Below are 17173 nucleotides of genomic sequence, written 5' to 3'. Positions count from 1 at the left end.
GGATCTGTCAGTAGAACATGCCCCTGCAGGATCAGGCATCAGAACACGCCCCTGTGGGATCTGTCATTAGAACATGCCCCTGCAGGATCAGGCACCAGAACACGCCCCTGTGGGATCTGTCATTAGAACATGCCCCTGCAGGATCCGTCATCAGAACACGCCCCTGCTGGACCTGTCATTACCACACGCCCCTGTGGGATTTGTCAGTAGAACACGCCCCTGCAGGATCAGGCATCAGAACACGCCCCTGTGGGATCTGTCATTAGAACATGCCCCTGCAGGATCAGGCACCAGAACACGCCCCTGTGGGATCTGTCATTAGAACATGCCCCTGCAGGATCCGTCATCAGAACACGCCCCTGCTGGACCTGTCATTACCACACGCCCCTGTGGGATTTGTCAGTAGAACACGCCCCTGCAGGATCAGTCATCAGAACATGTCCCTGCGGGATCTGTCAGTAGAACATGCCCCTGCAGGATCAGGCACCAGAACACGCCCCTGCGGGATCTGTCAGTAGAACATGCCCCTGCAGGATCAGGCACCAGAACACGTCCCTGCGGGATCTGTCAGTAGAACATGCCCCTGCAGGATCAGGCACCAGAACACGCCCCTGCGGGATCTGTCAGTAGAACATGCCCCTGCAGGATCAGGCACCAGAACACGCCCCTGCGGGATCTGTCAGTAGAACATGCCCCTGCAGGATCAGGCACCAGAACACGCCCCTGTGGGATCCGTCATCAGAACACGCCCCTGCTGGACCTGTCATTACCACACGCCCCTGTGGGATTTGTCAGTAGAACACGCCCCTGCAGGATCAGTCATCAGAACATGCCCCTGCGGGATCCATCATTTGAACTTCCCCCTGCAGGATCCATCATCAGAACACGCCCCTGCGGGATCCATCATTAGAACACACCCCTGCGGATCCATCATTGGAACACGCCCCTGTGGAAAAGTGTCAGTAAAACATGCCCCTGTGGGATCTGTCATTACAACACACCCCTGCGGGATCCGTCATCAGAACACGCCCCTGCAGTGCAGTATCCTATCAGGATCTGATCGTTCCTTTCTGATTAGTCCGATCTCCAGCATGACAGGACAGCACTGGATTTCTGGCAGGAACAATGGGGATTTTTTTGTATGAATTGTGATCTGTCAATGGTCAGCTTTAGGCCTCATACACACAGTGTACAGCAAGCAGATAAAAGCACAGACAGACTGCATACACCAAAGCATTCAACACTGTACCTGCTTCCCACATCACACTAAGTACACCATTCTTCCACTGCTGTCCGCATCCTCCACCATTTCTCTGCCTGCTCTGAAGAGTGGGATTGGTGCCTCCCCAGTGGGGACACAGACCGCAATAAAGACCTGACAGAGGGTCTATCCCTTCCCCCACCCTATCCAAAGTAAAACAAAATGTTCCATGTAGAGATACGCTTCGGGGCGTATTCATAAAACGGTGAACCTGACATTCACCAATCATCCTCTACAGGTGAATCTTCCAGGTTCGTGTGCTTTATTTTTTTTCGAAGTGCAAATCGATCGAATCTACAAACAATCGAAAAGCTATAACTTCCCTTTAGATTGATTTAGGGTCACCATACTCTAGACAATCTGAACATACAATCTCTGGGCAATCAATTATAGATTTACTCTAATTATGTAATATAAGGACCTTCCGAATCTGTCCAATCAATTTGTTTCCAATAACGCGGGCCCTTCTACTACATAGTTTACTGTATATCTAAAGGAGATTGTACAATCAGATTGTATAACGTATGGCCAGCTTAAAACTCCATTTAGATCAATCTGATTAAACGTAGCCAATTGGCCAAGGTGTAAAAATTATTGCTCTTTTTTGTATTGATCGACAGCACTAATATTTTCTTCATGAATATGATTGCACTTCGATCAATTCGTTTTTAAGATTGCATGGTGAAAACGAGAACTTTCAGTTGTAAATTACAGTTATATCTTTATTATTATTATTATTATTACTATTATTATTACTACTACTATTATGATTAATATTGTTATTGTTGTTATTATTATTTTTATTATTAATATTGTTTGTTGCTGTTAATATTTTTGTTTAATTTCAAATTATTATTGTTTAATTACTATAATTGTTATTATTATTATTATTATTATTGTTACTACTATTGATATTATTATTATTAATACTATTGCTATTATTATTATTATTAATAATAATGTTATTATTTCCTAATATTGTAACTATTGTTGTTTGTTGTTATTATTATTGTTACAATAATAATTATTATTATTATTGTTATTATTTGTTATTATTTTATTATTATTATTATTATTATTATTATTGTTACTATTGTTATTGTTACTAATATTGATATTATTATTACTAATACTATTGTTATTATTATTATTATTATTATTAATGTTATTATTTCCTAATATTGTAAATATTGTTGTTTGTTGTTATTATTATTGTTACAATTATTATTATCGTTATTATTATTATTGTTGTTATTATTATTATTAATAATAATGTTATTATTTCTTAATATTGTAACTATTGTTGTTTGTTTGTTATTATTATTGTTTATTGTTACAATTATTATTATTATTATTGTTAATATTATTATTGTTATCATTATTATTGTTATTATTGTTATTATTATTATTGTTGTTATTATTATTATTGTTATTATTGTTACAATTATTATTATTGTTATCATTATTATTGTTATTATCGTTATTGTTATTATTATTGTTGTTATTATTATTATTAATAATAATAATGTTATTATTTCCTAATATTGTAACTATTGTTGTTTGTTTGTTATTATTATTGTTTATTGTTACAATTATTATTATTATTATTGTTAATATTATTATTGTTATCATTATTATTGTTATTATTGTTATTATTATTATTGTTGTTATTATTATTATTGTTATTATTGTTACAATTATTATTATTGTTATCATTATTATTGTTATTATCGTTATTGTTATTATTGTTGTTGTTATTATTATTATTAATAATAATAATGTTATTATTTCCTAATATTGTAACTATTGTTGTTTGTTTGTTATTATTATTGTTTATTGTTACAATTATTATTATTATTATTATTGTTAATATTATTATTGTTATCATTATTATTGTTATTATTATTGTTATTATTATTGTTACAATTATTATTATTATTGTTATCATTATTATTGTTATTATTATTGTTGTTATTATTATTGTTATTATCGTTATTATTATTGTTGTTACTGTTGTTGTTATTATTATTGTTATTCACACCTGGGCTTTTTGGTGACCGTGGCAGAATCGCTGCAATTCTGCCCGCAATCACAAAACGTGGGTTCAGGTGCCATAATTTTTCAATTTTCATCTAAAACGTGGTGCAGTTCTGCCTGCGATTTATCACATGACAAATCACATTGCGTGAAGCTCGCAGCCCAAAAAAAGGAACAGGAGCTTATTTTGGGTGACAAGGTTTTGCTGCGATTGCAGAGCGTTTTATCGCAGAACTGCGCCTGTGCTTTAGATGCCACTGAAAATGAATGGCGGCTGAATGAGCGTCAGTTTTGGGATCGCAGCGATTCTGCCTGCCAATGTAAACGCTCCGGGGTGAATGGGGCCCTATTGGTGATCGCTTGTATCCAAATTGATGGCAGATCGAGATCCAGTAGGAAACATTGTATTGAATTCAGTGCGATTTCACACCGCCTTACTTTCTGAGATGGGAACGAGGGACACCTATAAGCAAACGTATGTGGGCATAGGACACACCCCCCTGCCACGCCCCCTTAAAGGAGAATTGTACAAAATAAAGATTAGTTAAAGAGCTTTTTTTTTTTTTTTTTCACCAATATTATTCCTATTTATTGGCTTTAAACATTTATAAATGCAGCAATTTAGAAATTGGATGAAAAGTTTAGCGCTGGGAAACACTTTTTTAAAGATAAAAAGGGCATTTTATATACAACTGCACTGCTCAAAAAAATTAAAGGAACACTTTTTAATCAGAGTATAGCACCAAGTCAATGAAACTCCTGGGATATTTATCTGCTCAGTTAATCAGTTTCAGATGCTTTGGTGTTAATGGAATTACCAACAGGTGCACTAGATGGGCAACAATGAGACAACCTCCAAAACAAGAATGGTTTTACAGGTGGAGGCCACTGACATTTTTTTCCCTTCTCATCTTCTCTGACTGTTTCTCACTAGTTTTGCATTTGGCTGGGGTCAGTGTCACTACTGGTAGCATGAGGCCATACCTGGACCCTATAGAGGTTGACCCAGTCCATACCAGTATAGATCCTAACACGTTTCCCAGTCCATACCAGTATAGATCGTAACACATTACCCAGTCCATACCAGTATAGATCCTAACATGTTACCCAGTCCATACCAGTATAGATCCCAACATGTTACCCAGTCCATACCAGTATAGATCCCAACACGTTACCCAGTCCATACCAGTATAGATCCTAACATGTTACCCAGTCCATACCAGTATAGATCCCAACATGTTACCCAGTCCATACCAGTATAGATCTCAACACGTTACACAGTCCATACCAGTATAGATCCTAACATGTTACCCAGTCCATACAGTATAGATCCCAACACGTTACCCAGTCCATACCAGTATAGATCTCAACACGTTACACAGTCCATACCAGTATAGATCCTAAAACATTACCCAGTCTGTACAAGTATAGATCCTAACACATTACCCAGTCCATACCAGTATAGATCCTAACACATTACCCAGTCCATACCGGTATAGATCCTAACACGTTACCCGGTCCATGCCAGTATAGATCCTAACACGTTACCCAGTCCATACCAGTATAGATCCCAACATGTTACCCAGTCCATCCCAGTATAGATCCTAACACGTTACCCAGTCCATACCAGTATAGATCTAAACATATTACCCAGTCCATACCAGTATAGATCCTAACACGTTACCCGGTCCATGCCAGTATAGATCCTAACACGTTACCCAGTCCATACCAGTATAGATCCTAACACGTTACCCAGTCCATACCAGTATAGATCCTAACACATTACCCAGTCCATACCAGTATAGATCCAAACACATTACCCACTCCATACCAGTATAGATCCTAACACATTACCCAGTCCATACCAGTATAGATCCTAACACGTTATCGAGTCCATACCACTATAGATCCTAACACATTACCCAGTCCATACCAGTATAGATCCTAACACGTTATTGAGTCCATACCACTATAGATCCTAACACATTACCCAGTTCATACCAGTATCTAATTTCTATGCGCCCCCTTTTGTTGCGTGGATCCAGAAGAAGACAAAACCCCGGCACACAGCATGCAGTGACAGGCGGGTGACTTACACGGGCAGGTTGGTGCGGAAGTAGCTCCCATCGTATCTCTTGCGGAGCACCCCACCTCGGTCCGGGTTCAGGTCCTGGTTGGCGTTGGCGGCGTTTCCTGGGGACGACCTGGAGTTGCGTCGACACGCGTGGAAGAGAGAGAAATATTCCGAGTAAGAGAAGCAGATCATAGCGGCAGCTTTTGTGAGGGACGGGAGGAGAGGACAGGCAGGCGGGTGAGGGATGGGACGGGAGGAGAGGACGCGGGGACGGCAGGCGGTGCGAGTGATGAAGCTCTGAATGGAAGCAGATGGTGGGGAATCAGCTGCTCGATTATTTTTGGCCCCCGGGAGGAAATGTCCGGAGATTTCAATGACCATATAAGACAACAATGGAATCATATCCACCCGACAGGTCCAAGGGGCCCCCGGGGGTCACCTCCAGGAGTGACGCTGGGACTGTCCCCTTTCTAGGGGGGGGGAGGGGGGGCTTACCTTCTCCAACCAGCAGTGCTCGTGTGAAGGTGCAATGAAGGCGTTCACGCCTAGGCGGTGCGTAAATGGGAACGTGAACTTCGCATGTTAACGTGCGTTGGATTGGAGCGGCCAATTCATTTCTATGGGCTCTGAACGCACCAATAAAAAGTTAATTTCTTTGTATTTTTGAGAACAGCTGCGCACCACAACGCACGGCTTCTTTCACATCAGAGCGTTCATGCGAACGCGCAAATAAAAAGTGCGTTTATTTTTTCGAAAGCCAGCGCACCACGACACACGCCAGTGCATTAGGCTCCATTCACATCAGAGCGTTCATGCGAACGCGCAAATAAAAAGTGCGTTTCCTTTTTATTTTTTCTAAAGGCAGCGCACCACAACGCACAGCTTCTTTCACATCAGAGCGTTCATGCGAATGCGCAAATAGAAAGTGCGTTTATTTTTTTGAAAGGCAGCGCACCACAACGCACGCCAGTGCATTAGGCTCCATTCAGATCAAAGCGTTCGTGCGAACGCGCAAATAAAAAGTGCGTTTACTTTTTATTTTTTTTCAAAAGGCAGCGCACCACAACGCACGACTTCTTTCACATCAGAGCGTTCATGCGAATGCGCAAATAAAAAGTGCGTTTATTTTTTCGAAAGGCATCGCACCACAACGCACAGCCAGTGCATTAGGCTCCTTTCACATCAAAGCGTTCGTGCGAACGCGCAAATAAAAAGTGCGTTTACTTTTTATTTTTTTTCAAAAGGCAGCGCACCACAATGCACGACTTCTTTCACATCAGAGAGTTCATGCGAATGCGCAAATAAAAAGTGCGTTTATTTTTTCGAAAGCCAGCGCACCACGACGCACGCCAGTGCATTAGGCTCCATTCACATCAGAGTGTTCATGCGAATGCGTAAACAAAAAGTGCATTTATTTTTTCGTAAAGGCAGCGCACCACAATGCACAGCAGCGCAGTAAGCTCCATTCACATCTAAGCATTCATGTGAACGCGCAAATAAAAGTGCGTTTATTTTTTCAAAAGATAGCGCACCACGACGCACGGCAGTCCATCAGGCTCCATTCACATCAGAGCGTTCATGCAAACACGCAGATAAAAAGTGCGTTTATTTTTTATTTTTTGAAAGGCAGCGCGCCATGATGCACGGCAATACATTAGGCTGCATTCACATCAGGGCGTTCATGCGAATACGCAAATAAAAAAGTGCGTTTATTTTTTTGAAAGGCAGCGCACCACGACGCACAGCGTGTGCATTAAACTCCATTCACATCAGCAGTATGTTGCATTGTTACATAGTTCACAGTTCATAGTACACATTCCCAACGCATGACAATTTCATGTGCATTAAAAACACACGCATCGCTCTTGCAATGCTGTTTATTACTAATGGCACCCCAAAGGTGGCAAGCGGATGTGCGTTTTCATGTCAAAATTAATTACACGCTTCAAAAACGCATTGAAAGGTCCAGGAGCTTCATTGGTGCGTTTGTTATGTATGCGTGTAGCACAAAAATGCATCACAAAATGCAAAAAAAAAAGTGCCTTGACAATGCGCTAGGTGTGAGCCCAGCCTGAGGGTTCACGCTGGGGTGCGTTTGTGAGTGCATTTCCGACGCAAAATAATGGATGCAGTTTACAGCAGTGCGTTGCATTGTTACATAGTTACACATTCCCAACGCATGGCAATTTCATGCCCATTCATATAACACGCAAAAAACCCGCATTGCTCTTGTGATGCTGTTCATTGCTAATGGCACCTCAAAGGCAGCACGCATATGTGCGTTTTTACGTCAAAATGAATGACACGCTTTAGAAAACCGCAGAGAGCTCAATGCCCAGAAAGGTCCAGGAGCTTCTTTGGTGCGTTTGTTGCATGTAGCGCAAAAAATGCACAAAAAAAAGTGCGTTGACAATGCGCTAGGTGTGAACCCAGCCTGAGGGTTCATGCACACCAGATGTGCTGGCGTGCGTTTGTGAGCGCATTTACGACCCACAGCAATCAAAAAATAATTAATGTAGTTCACAGCAGTGCGTTGCATTGTTACATAGTTGCATAGTTAGTCTGTAACTATGTAACAATGCAACGCACTGCAGTGAACTGCATTAATTATTTTTTGATTGCTGCGTGTTGGAAATGCGCTCACAAACGCACCCTAGCGCATCCGGTGTGCATGCACCCTCAGGCTGGGATTAGGGTTGTATCGCATTTGTTCAGCGCTGAGAAAAATAGTTACAGCAATCACTGCGTTTTCTCAGCATAGCGCAACGCAGTACGTTCAAATGCATGCAAGATGTGCATAAACGCAGGGCAAATCAGTGCATAAAAAAAACAAAAAAACAAATGCAACGCGTGTAAAATGCTCAAGAACGCATTACAAAAAAATGCAATACGCAAGCATTAATGCATGCATTGTGGTGTGAATGAGCCCCTAATGTGTTCTGTGGTGTGTTAAAACGCACATGCATTGACAAGGCACGTTAGGGCGCCATTAAAAATGAATGCACAACACACACTTTTTCACACATTGCAGAAATGCATGTGCTGAGACGTGCGTTACCGCAGTGCAAAGGTGTGAACGGAGGCTTAGGGTCCATTTATGTTTTTTGCAGGGTGGTAAAGCACATTGCGCTAAGACATGCGTTACCACAGTGCAAAGATGTTACCGGAGGCTTAGGGTCCATTTACGTTTTTCGCAGGGTGGTAAAGCAAATTGCGCTAAAGCAGCACAAAAAAAAAATGCAGACGCAAGAAAAAAAAAAATCGAATGCTTTACAAAATTTGTAATTCAGCGCTTTCCATGCATGCGCATTGCCTTAGTGCGTTCAAAAGGAAGGGCACCGCAATGCAGCAGCTTATGTCACATGCGTTGCCGCATTGCAATCGTTAAAGGGCTGATTTACATCTCTGCGCTGACGGAACGCACCCCTCAATGTGCGCATTACCGCAATGCATGACAACATGCCTTACATGCGCTCGCGTCTTGCTGCGCTGGTCATTTTGAACACACATGTTGCAGTGGGCTGCAAAGAACAGCAATGCGCCATTGTGCGTTGCAGCAAGAATTCCGTGACACGTTGGATATGTGGGACATTTTTTTGGTGCCCGGCAGATTTCGGCAGGCTGCCTTAATGAAATGCACGTTAACACGCGACATAACGCGCTTCATCCGTCTGCATCCCTGCGGCGCGTTAACACAAAGTGCAATAACATGCGTTGTGTTGAAGAAGCTCCATAAGGACACATTCACACGTTAACGACAAATGCGTTGTGTTAATCCGCTGGAGCGCCATTAACCATGTAACGCGCATTGGCGGCGGCACGTGGCACTGGGGAGGTGCGAATGATACCTAAAGCACTAACATGCACCAAAAAAGGTGCATGAACTTTTTTTTTTTAGTGTAGGCGGACCGTTGTGCGTTGCTGTGGACTGAGGGTGGCTAATGGTGCCCCGACACCCCAAACTGCAAGACGTGCGTTTTCACGCGTGTGTTCTGTGCTGCGCCATTCTTACTACTTCCATTTAAATAGATTGCTGCAGCGTCATATTAGCGAGTCGCAGGTTGGCTGCGCTCTGCCGGGAGCGACTTCTTTAAGTGGAGGCCGGGATTGGGAGATCTCTAACCCCTCCGCCCTCCATTGGATCGTGTTTGCACCCATTGGAAAGTCGCTATATAGACGCATTTCTCCTTTTCTGCAGAGAGCGACTGATAGGGAATGACAAAAGATTCTTGAAGTGGAGCCATTAGGAGGGATGGAGACCCTTCACTGCGTCCATTATCTGCGACCCCCCCCCCCCCCATCGCTATCTCCGGGTTATAAATAGAAGAGCGACTCCATCATACAGTGAAGAGCATTAACTCAATCCACTCAGCTGCCCCCCCCTCCCCCCACCCCCCACACTAATGGCTGATCCACTCTGTACACCATTGTCACTCTGTGGGGGGTGGGGGAGGGGCACAGCTGGTTTGGGGGGGGGGGGTGTACAGCTGATTGCATATGTAATAATCTGTCACTTCATGGAGGAGGGGGTGGGCAGCTGTCAGCATAATGAGCTCTGCATCCTCATTGTCCGCCCCCCCCCCCCCCCAATGCACATCACACGTCCATTATTGGAGGATTTAGGCTGTAAATGCACCAAAATCATGGCAGGGATTGAAATGACCAGAATAGCGCCTGCTTCTACCCGGACGCATTTACACCTCTGCGTTACATTAATGCACCTGACATGCGTTACTGCATGCACTGCAAATATAGGGCCAGGTGTGATTTCAGGGTTCACCGGTAACCCATCCATTATAAACAGCCTGCCAATGCAACGCAGGATAATGTATGACATAGCGCATTCCTTACCACACCGCATAGAAGCAAATAGAACCTGAGGGCCCCTTTAAACTCCTACGTTGCAGTAAATATGCGTTATACAGTATGTCACAAAAGTAAGTACACCCCTCACATTTCTGTAAATATTTTATTCTATCTTTTCATGTGACAACACTGAAGAAATGACACTTTGCTACAATGTAAAGTAGTGAGTGTACAGCTTGTATAACAGTGTAAATTTACTGTCCCCTCAAAATAACTCAACACACAGCCATTAATGTCTAAACCACTGGCAACAAAAGTCAGTACACCCCTAAGTGAAAATGTCCAAATTGGGCCCAAAGAGTCAATATTTTGTGTGGCCGCCATTATTTTCCAGCACTGCTTTAACCCTCCTAGGCATGGAGTTCACCAGAGCTTCACAGGATGCCAGTACACCCCTAAGTGACAATGTCCAAATTGGGTCCAATTAGCCATTTTCCCTCCCCGGTGTCATGTGACTCGTTAGTGTTACAAGGTCTCAGGTGTGAATGGGGGGCAGGTGTGTTAAATTTGGTGTTATCGCTCTCACTCTCTCATACTGGTCACTGGAAGTTCAACATGGCACCTCATGGCAAAGAACTCTCTGAGGATCTGAAAAAAAGAATTGTTGCTCTACATAAAGATGGCCTAGGCTATAAGAAGATTGCCAAGACCCTGAAACTGAGCTGCAGCACGGTGGCCAAGACCATACAGCGGTGTAACAGGACAGGTTCCACTCAGAACAGGCCTCACCATGGTCCACCAAAGAAGTTGAGTGATCGTGCTCAGCGTCATATCCAGAGGTTGTCTTTGGGAAATAGACGTATGAGTGCTGCCAGCATTGCTGCAGAGGTTGAAGGGGTGGGGCGTCAGCCTGTCAGTGCTCAGACCATACGCCGCACACTGCATCAAATTGGTCTGCATGGCTGTCATCCCAGAAGGAAGCCTCTTCTAAAGATGATGGACAAGAAAGCCTGCAAAGAGTTTGCTGAAGACAAGCAGACTAAGGACATGGATTACTGGAACCATCTCCTGTGCTCTGATGAGACCAAGATAAACTTATTTGGTGTCAGATGGTGTCAGGCGTGTGTGGGGGCAACCAAGTGAGGAGTACAAAGACAAGTGTGTCTTCCCTACAGTCAGGCATGGTGGTGGGAGTGTCATGGTCTGGGGCTGCATGAGTGCTGCCGGCACTGGGGAGCTACAGATCATTGAGGGAACCATGAATGCCAACATGTACTGTGACATACTGAAGCAGAGCATGATCCCCTCCCTTCAGAGACTGGGGGGCAGGGCAGTATTCCAACATAACGACCCCAAACACCTCCAAGATGACCACTGCCTTGCTAAAGAAGCTGAGGGTAAAGGTGATGGACTGGCCAAGCATGTCTCCAGACCTAAACCCTATTGAGCATCTGTGGGGATCCTCAAATGGAAGGTGGAGGAGCGCAAGGTCTCTAACATCCACCAGCTCTGTGATGTCATCATGGAGGAGGGGAAGAGGACTCCAGTGACAACCTGTGAAGCTCTGGTGAACTCCATGCCCAAGAGGGTTAAGGCAGTGCTGGAAAATAATGGCGGCCACACAAAATATTGACACTTTGGGGCCCAATTTGGAGATTGTCACTTAGGGGTGTACTCACTTTTGTTGCCAGCGGTTTAGACATTAATGGCTGTGTGTTGAGTTATTTTGAGGGGACAGTAAATTTACACTGTTATACAAGCTGTACACTCACTACTTTACATTGTAGCAAAGTCTCATTTCTTCAGTGTTGTCACATGAAAAGATAGAATAAAATATTTACAAAAATGTGAGGGTGTACTTACTTTTGTCAGATACTGTATGTGATAATGCGCATGACATGAGCTGCGGTGATTTTCATTCTGAATGGCGCCCCAAAGCAGTGAGACAACGCACCTACATTGTAGCCTTTCCATTTATATTACACACATTACTGATGTCATTACCGGATCTCTGTTCTTCTCTATGCAATGCAGGCAGATCCTGGCTGGTGGGAGGGGCTATTAGCAGTGCTGTATCTTGGCCTAGGCCAACAAAGCCCAGGCCTAGGGCGGCACTTTGCAGGGGGGCAGCAAAAAAAAAAGCTGCACCCCACAGGAATAAAAAACAGCCTCCTCCTGACTCCCGCATGAAAAGGGTCCCCGCCGGCTTGCGCTACACTTTTAGTATATTGCCAGTCCTACTGATAAAGCAGCACTGATGGGCACTACTGAGGCTGCACTGATAGACTGTGGTTGTGGTTTACAGATGACAGGAAGGGGTGTGGTATTTACAGGAAGGGGTGGGTCATATTTAATTTAGGGGATGCACAAGTTTAGTCAGGCCTAGGGTAGCACAAAACCTAAATACACCACTGGCTATTAGAGTGTCATGCATGGCTTCATATAAAACAGCACCCTGTCTCAGTACTCCTCCCAGGAGCAGCATTATGGCCACTAGATGGAGCTAAAGATCATAGGAAATAAATACATCTCAGTAAGAAGAGATACAATGAAACAATTCTAGAGAACGCTGGAGGGAATTGGCAAATAGATGGAAAGTGTAACAAGCAGAGCCCTCTGATTCCTCCTGTATTGAATTGTATTGTAACTGTACTGTCTGCCCTCATGTTGTAAATCGCTGCGCAAACTGTTGGCGCTATATAAATCCTGAATAATAATAAGACAATGTATCTTTTCTCATTAATATGTATTTATTTTCTATGATCCTCACCTCCATCTAGTGGCTAGAAAGTGGTATTTTACCGGTTCACTCAGGTTAATTCAGAGCGAGCATATAATGAACATCGATCAAATCCGGAAAATACTGCAATATGGCCACCAGATGGAGGTAAAGATCATAGGAAATAAATACATCTCAGTAAGAAGAGATACAATGGAACAATTCTAGATAACGCTGGAGGGAATTGGCAAATAGATGGAAAGTGTAACAATCATATTGTATGTACAATGTATTGTATGGTAACTGTACTGTCTGCCTGGTATTTTCCCGATATAATGAACATATAATGAACATCGATCGAAAAGCGCTGTGCAAACTGTTGGCGCTATAAAAATCCTGAATAATAATAATACATTGTATCTTTTCTCACAAATATGAATTTATTTCCTATGATCCTCGGCTCCATCTAGTGGCCATAAAGTGGTATTTCCCCGATTCACTCAGGTTAATTCAAAGCAAGCATATAATGAACATCGATCAAATCTGGAAAATACTGCAATATGGCCACTAGATGGAGGTAAAGATCATAGGAAATAAATACATCTCAGTAAGAAGAGATACAATGTAACAATTCTAGGGAACGCTGGAGGGAATGATCAAAGTAAAAAGGACCCCATAGTAGTAGTAGCAATGGTTACATTTATTTACCAATTCCCTCCAGCAGTCTCTGGTATTGTTACATTGTGTATCTTGTCACTTTATTTTTTATTTATTTCCTATGATCCTCAGCTCCATCTGGTGGCCATAAAGTGGTATTTTCCAGATTCACTTGGGTTCATTCATAACAAACATATAATGAATATCAACTAAATCAGGAAAATACTGCAGTATGGCCACCAGATGGAGCTGAGGATCATAGGAAATAAATACTTCTTAGTAAGAAGAGATACAATGTAACAATTCTAGAGAACTCTGGAGGGAATTGGCAAATAGATGGAAAGTGTAACAAGCGCAAACTGTTGGCGCTATATAAATCCTGTATTATAATAATAATGATAAGACAATGTATCTTTTCTCACTAATATGTATTTATTTTCTATGATCCTCGGCTCCATCTACTGGCCAAAAAGTGGTATTTTCCCGATTCACTCAGGTTCATTCATAACAAACATATAATGAACATCAATTAAATCCAGAAAATACTGCAATATGGCCACTAGATGGAGCTAAAGATCATAGGAAATAAATACATTTCAGTAAAAAGAGATACAATGTAACAATTCTAGGGAACGCTGGAGGAATGATCAAATTAATAGAGGTCCCATAGTAGTAGTAGCAATGGTTACATTTATTTACTAATTCCCTCCAGCTGTCTCTAGTGTTGTTACATTGTGTCTCTTGTCACTAAGTTGTATTTATTTCCTGTGATCCTCGGCTCCATCTGGTGGCCATAAAGTGGTATTTTCCTGAATCACTGTTATGAATAAGCCGATCTTTACTACTGCCCATAATATTTAAAGTACATTCGACCAGAGGTGAAAATACCCCTAAGAACGTTCTTTTTTTGCTTGATTCTCACAGAAGCTGCTGAGTTCGCTCTTGGGAGGAGTTATGCAAAAATCAAAAAATGCCTGGATGGGTGGGTGTCAGTCTGGAGGAGTGGGCGTTCCTAGGCAGGCTGTATTTGTACAGGTAACGCCCACATGGGGTGCCAAGCCTCAGTGATTAAAAAATAACTGAAATCTAATGATTAAAAGGGGCGGGCCAGGGTGGAAAAGACTACATGATACTGGGTGTCCTCCGGAGGTCTATCTGACTGCCTGCAGCTTCTAATGCACATAGTGAGACGCTCGCAGTGTGCGGGGAAAACAGAGGAAGCTGTTTCAGTCCAGGAGAGGAGGCGGTACAACTGTGCAAGACTGAAGGGGCAGAGGGGGGGATTTAGGTGAAGGTGGGGGGCAGAGGGGGGATTTAGGTGAAGTTGGGGGGGCAGAGGGGGGATTTAGGTGAAGTTGGGGGGCAGAGGGAGGATTTACGTGAAGTTGGGGGGGCAGCGGGGGGATTTAGGTGAAGGTGGGGGGGGGGGCAGAGGGGAGATTTAGGTGAAGGTGGGGGGGGGCAGAGGGGGGATTTAGGTGAAGGTGGGGGGTAGGGGGGATTTAGGTGAATATGGGTGGGCAGAGGGGGGATTTAGGTGAAGGTGGGTGGGCAGAGGGGGTTTTAGGTGAAGGAGAGGGGGGATTTAGGTGAAGGTGGGGGGGAGAGGGGGGATTTAGGTGAAGGTGGGGGGCAGAGGGGGGATTTAGGTGAAGGTGGGGGGGGCAGAGGGGGGATTTAGGTGAAGGTGGGGGGCAGAGAGGGGATTATTTAGGTGAAGGTGGGGGGGCAGAGGGGGGATTTAGGTGAAGGTGGGGGGGCAGAGGGGGGATTTAGGTAAAGGTGGGGGGGCAGAGGGGGGATTTAGGTGAAGGTGGGGGGGCAGAGGGGGGATTTAGGTGAAAGTGAGGGGGGCAGAGGGGGGATTTAGGTGAAAGTGAGGGGGGCAGAGGGGGGATTTAGGTGAAGGTGGGGGGGCAGAGGGGGGATTTAGGTGAAAGTGAGGGGGGCAGAGGGGGGATTTAGGTGAAAGTGAGGGGGGCAGAGGGGGGATTTAGGTGAAGGTGGGGGGGGGGGCAGAGGGGGATTTAGATAAAGGTGAGGATGACGGTGATGCCGGGAAGCTGCACTCCTGTAATGACAGCTCCTCTTTATTGGCTCCTGTATGGGGGATCCCCCTGGGATTCGGGGGGACGGATCTGCTTTCTGACATTCTTTGTTTTCTTTTCTCGGAGTGTTTTTTCTTCTACATAACAAACAGAGGAGATCATAGCCGAGCCGTCACCCGGGAATTCCCACATAGACCTCCATTGTGTGCCGCAAAATCTGTCTTTAATTTCATTAGAAATCCAAAATTCTGGGTGTGATGGAGATAATAAGTGATCTTCCTGTACAGGAGAGAAATCCTCATCACTAAAATCTCACATAAACCTCCAACTGTCACTTCTACAACAACTTTCATTTCTACACTCCTATCCAATCTGCAGCAGAGATCAGTTCATTCATAATGAACACAGAGTAAATCAGGAAAATACTACATTATGGCCACTAGATGGAGCTGAAGATCATAGGAAATAAATACTTCTTATCTAGAACAGACACAATGTAACAATTCTAGAGAACACTGGAGGGAATTATCAAATAAATGTAACCATTGCTGCCAGGGGATCCCCATTGAGTGCCGGTTCACACATATGCGATGACAGACATCGCATATACCACTATATGGTATTTCCATAGTGGAAAATACCACTTTATGGTCACTAGATGGAGCTGAGGATCATAGGAAATAAATACATCTAAGTAAGAAGAGATACAATGTAACAATTCTAGAGAACACTGGAGGGAATTACCAAATTATTGGGGATCCAGTAATAACAATGGTTACATTTATTAGCTAATCTCCTCTATCATTCTCTAAAATTGTTACATTGTATCTCTTCTAGCTAAGATTTATTTCCTATGATCCTCAGCTCCATCCAGTGGCAAAAAGGGGTATTTTCCAGATGCACTGAGGTTCGTTTCAAACAAGCATAGAATAAATCAGGGAAAAAATGAATTATGGCCACTAGATGGAGTTGTGGGGCATAGGTAATAAACACATCTAAGAAAAAAGAGATACAATGTAACAATTCTAGAGAACACTGGAGGGAATTAGCAAATAAATGTAACCATTGGTACTAGGGGATCCCTATTAATTTGATACTTCTGTCCAGCATTCTCAAAAAAATGTTATTTTGGATCTCTTCTTTCTTAGATATATTTATTTCCTATGCCCCACAGTTCCATCTAGTGGCCACATTTTTTTTTTCCCCTGATACATACTATGTTTATTGTATGTTGGTTAGGAACGAACCTCAGTGCATATGGAAAATACCACTTTATGGCCACTAGATGGAGCTGAGGATCATAGGAAATAAATCTTAGCTAGAAGAGATACAATATAACAATTTTAGAGAATGATAGAGGAGATGAGCTAATAAATGTAACCGTTGTTATTACTGGATCCCCAATAATTTGGTAATTCCCTCCAGCTTTCTCTAGAATTGTTACAATGTATCTTGTATGCTCCATATGGTGGTTACAATGCGACTCTAGAGGGAGTACTGAGGGAGGGTGCTGTGATGTTTTTAGGAAGTTATGTACAGCCCCCTGCTGGCCCCTCCCACCAGCCATGATC

General features: G+C 43.2%; 1 protein-coding gene across 1 annotated transcript in view; it reads right to left on the bottom strand.

Annotated features, from left to right (window-relative positions):
- The window catches only part of ASB2 (ankyrin repeat and SOCS box containing 2), an 81980-nt gene that overhangs the window by 43470 nt on the left and 21337 nt on the right, over window positions 1–17173 (bottom strand). The window lies entirely within an intron of this gene.

Source organism: Pelophylax lessonae (assembly GCF_965119305.1).
Source record: "Pelophylax lessonae genome assembly, chromosome: 13".
Lineage (NCBI taxonomy): Eukaryota > Metazoa > Chordata > Amphibia > Anura > Ranidae > Pelophylax > Pelophylax lessonae.
Note: the sequence above shows the minus strand (reverse complement) of the source record. Positions and strands in the feature narration are given on the sequence as shown.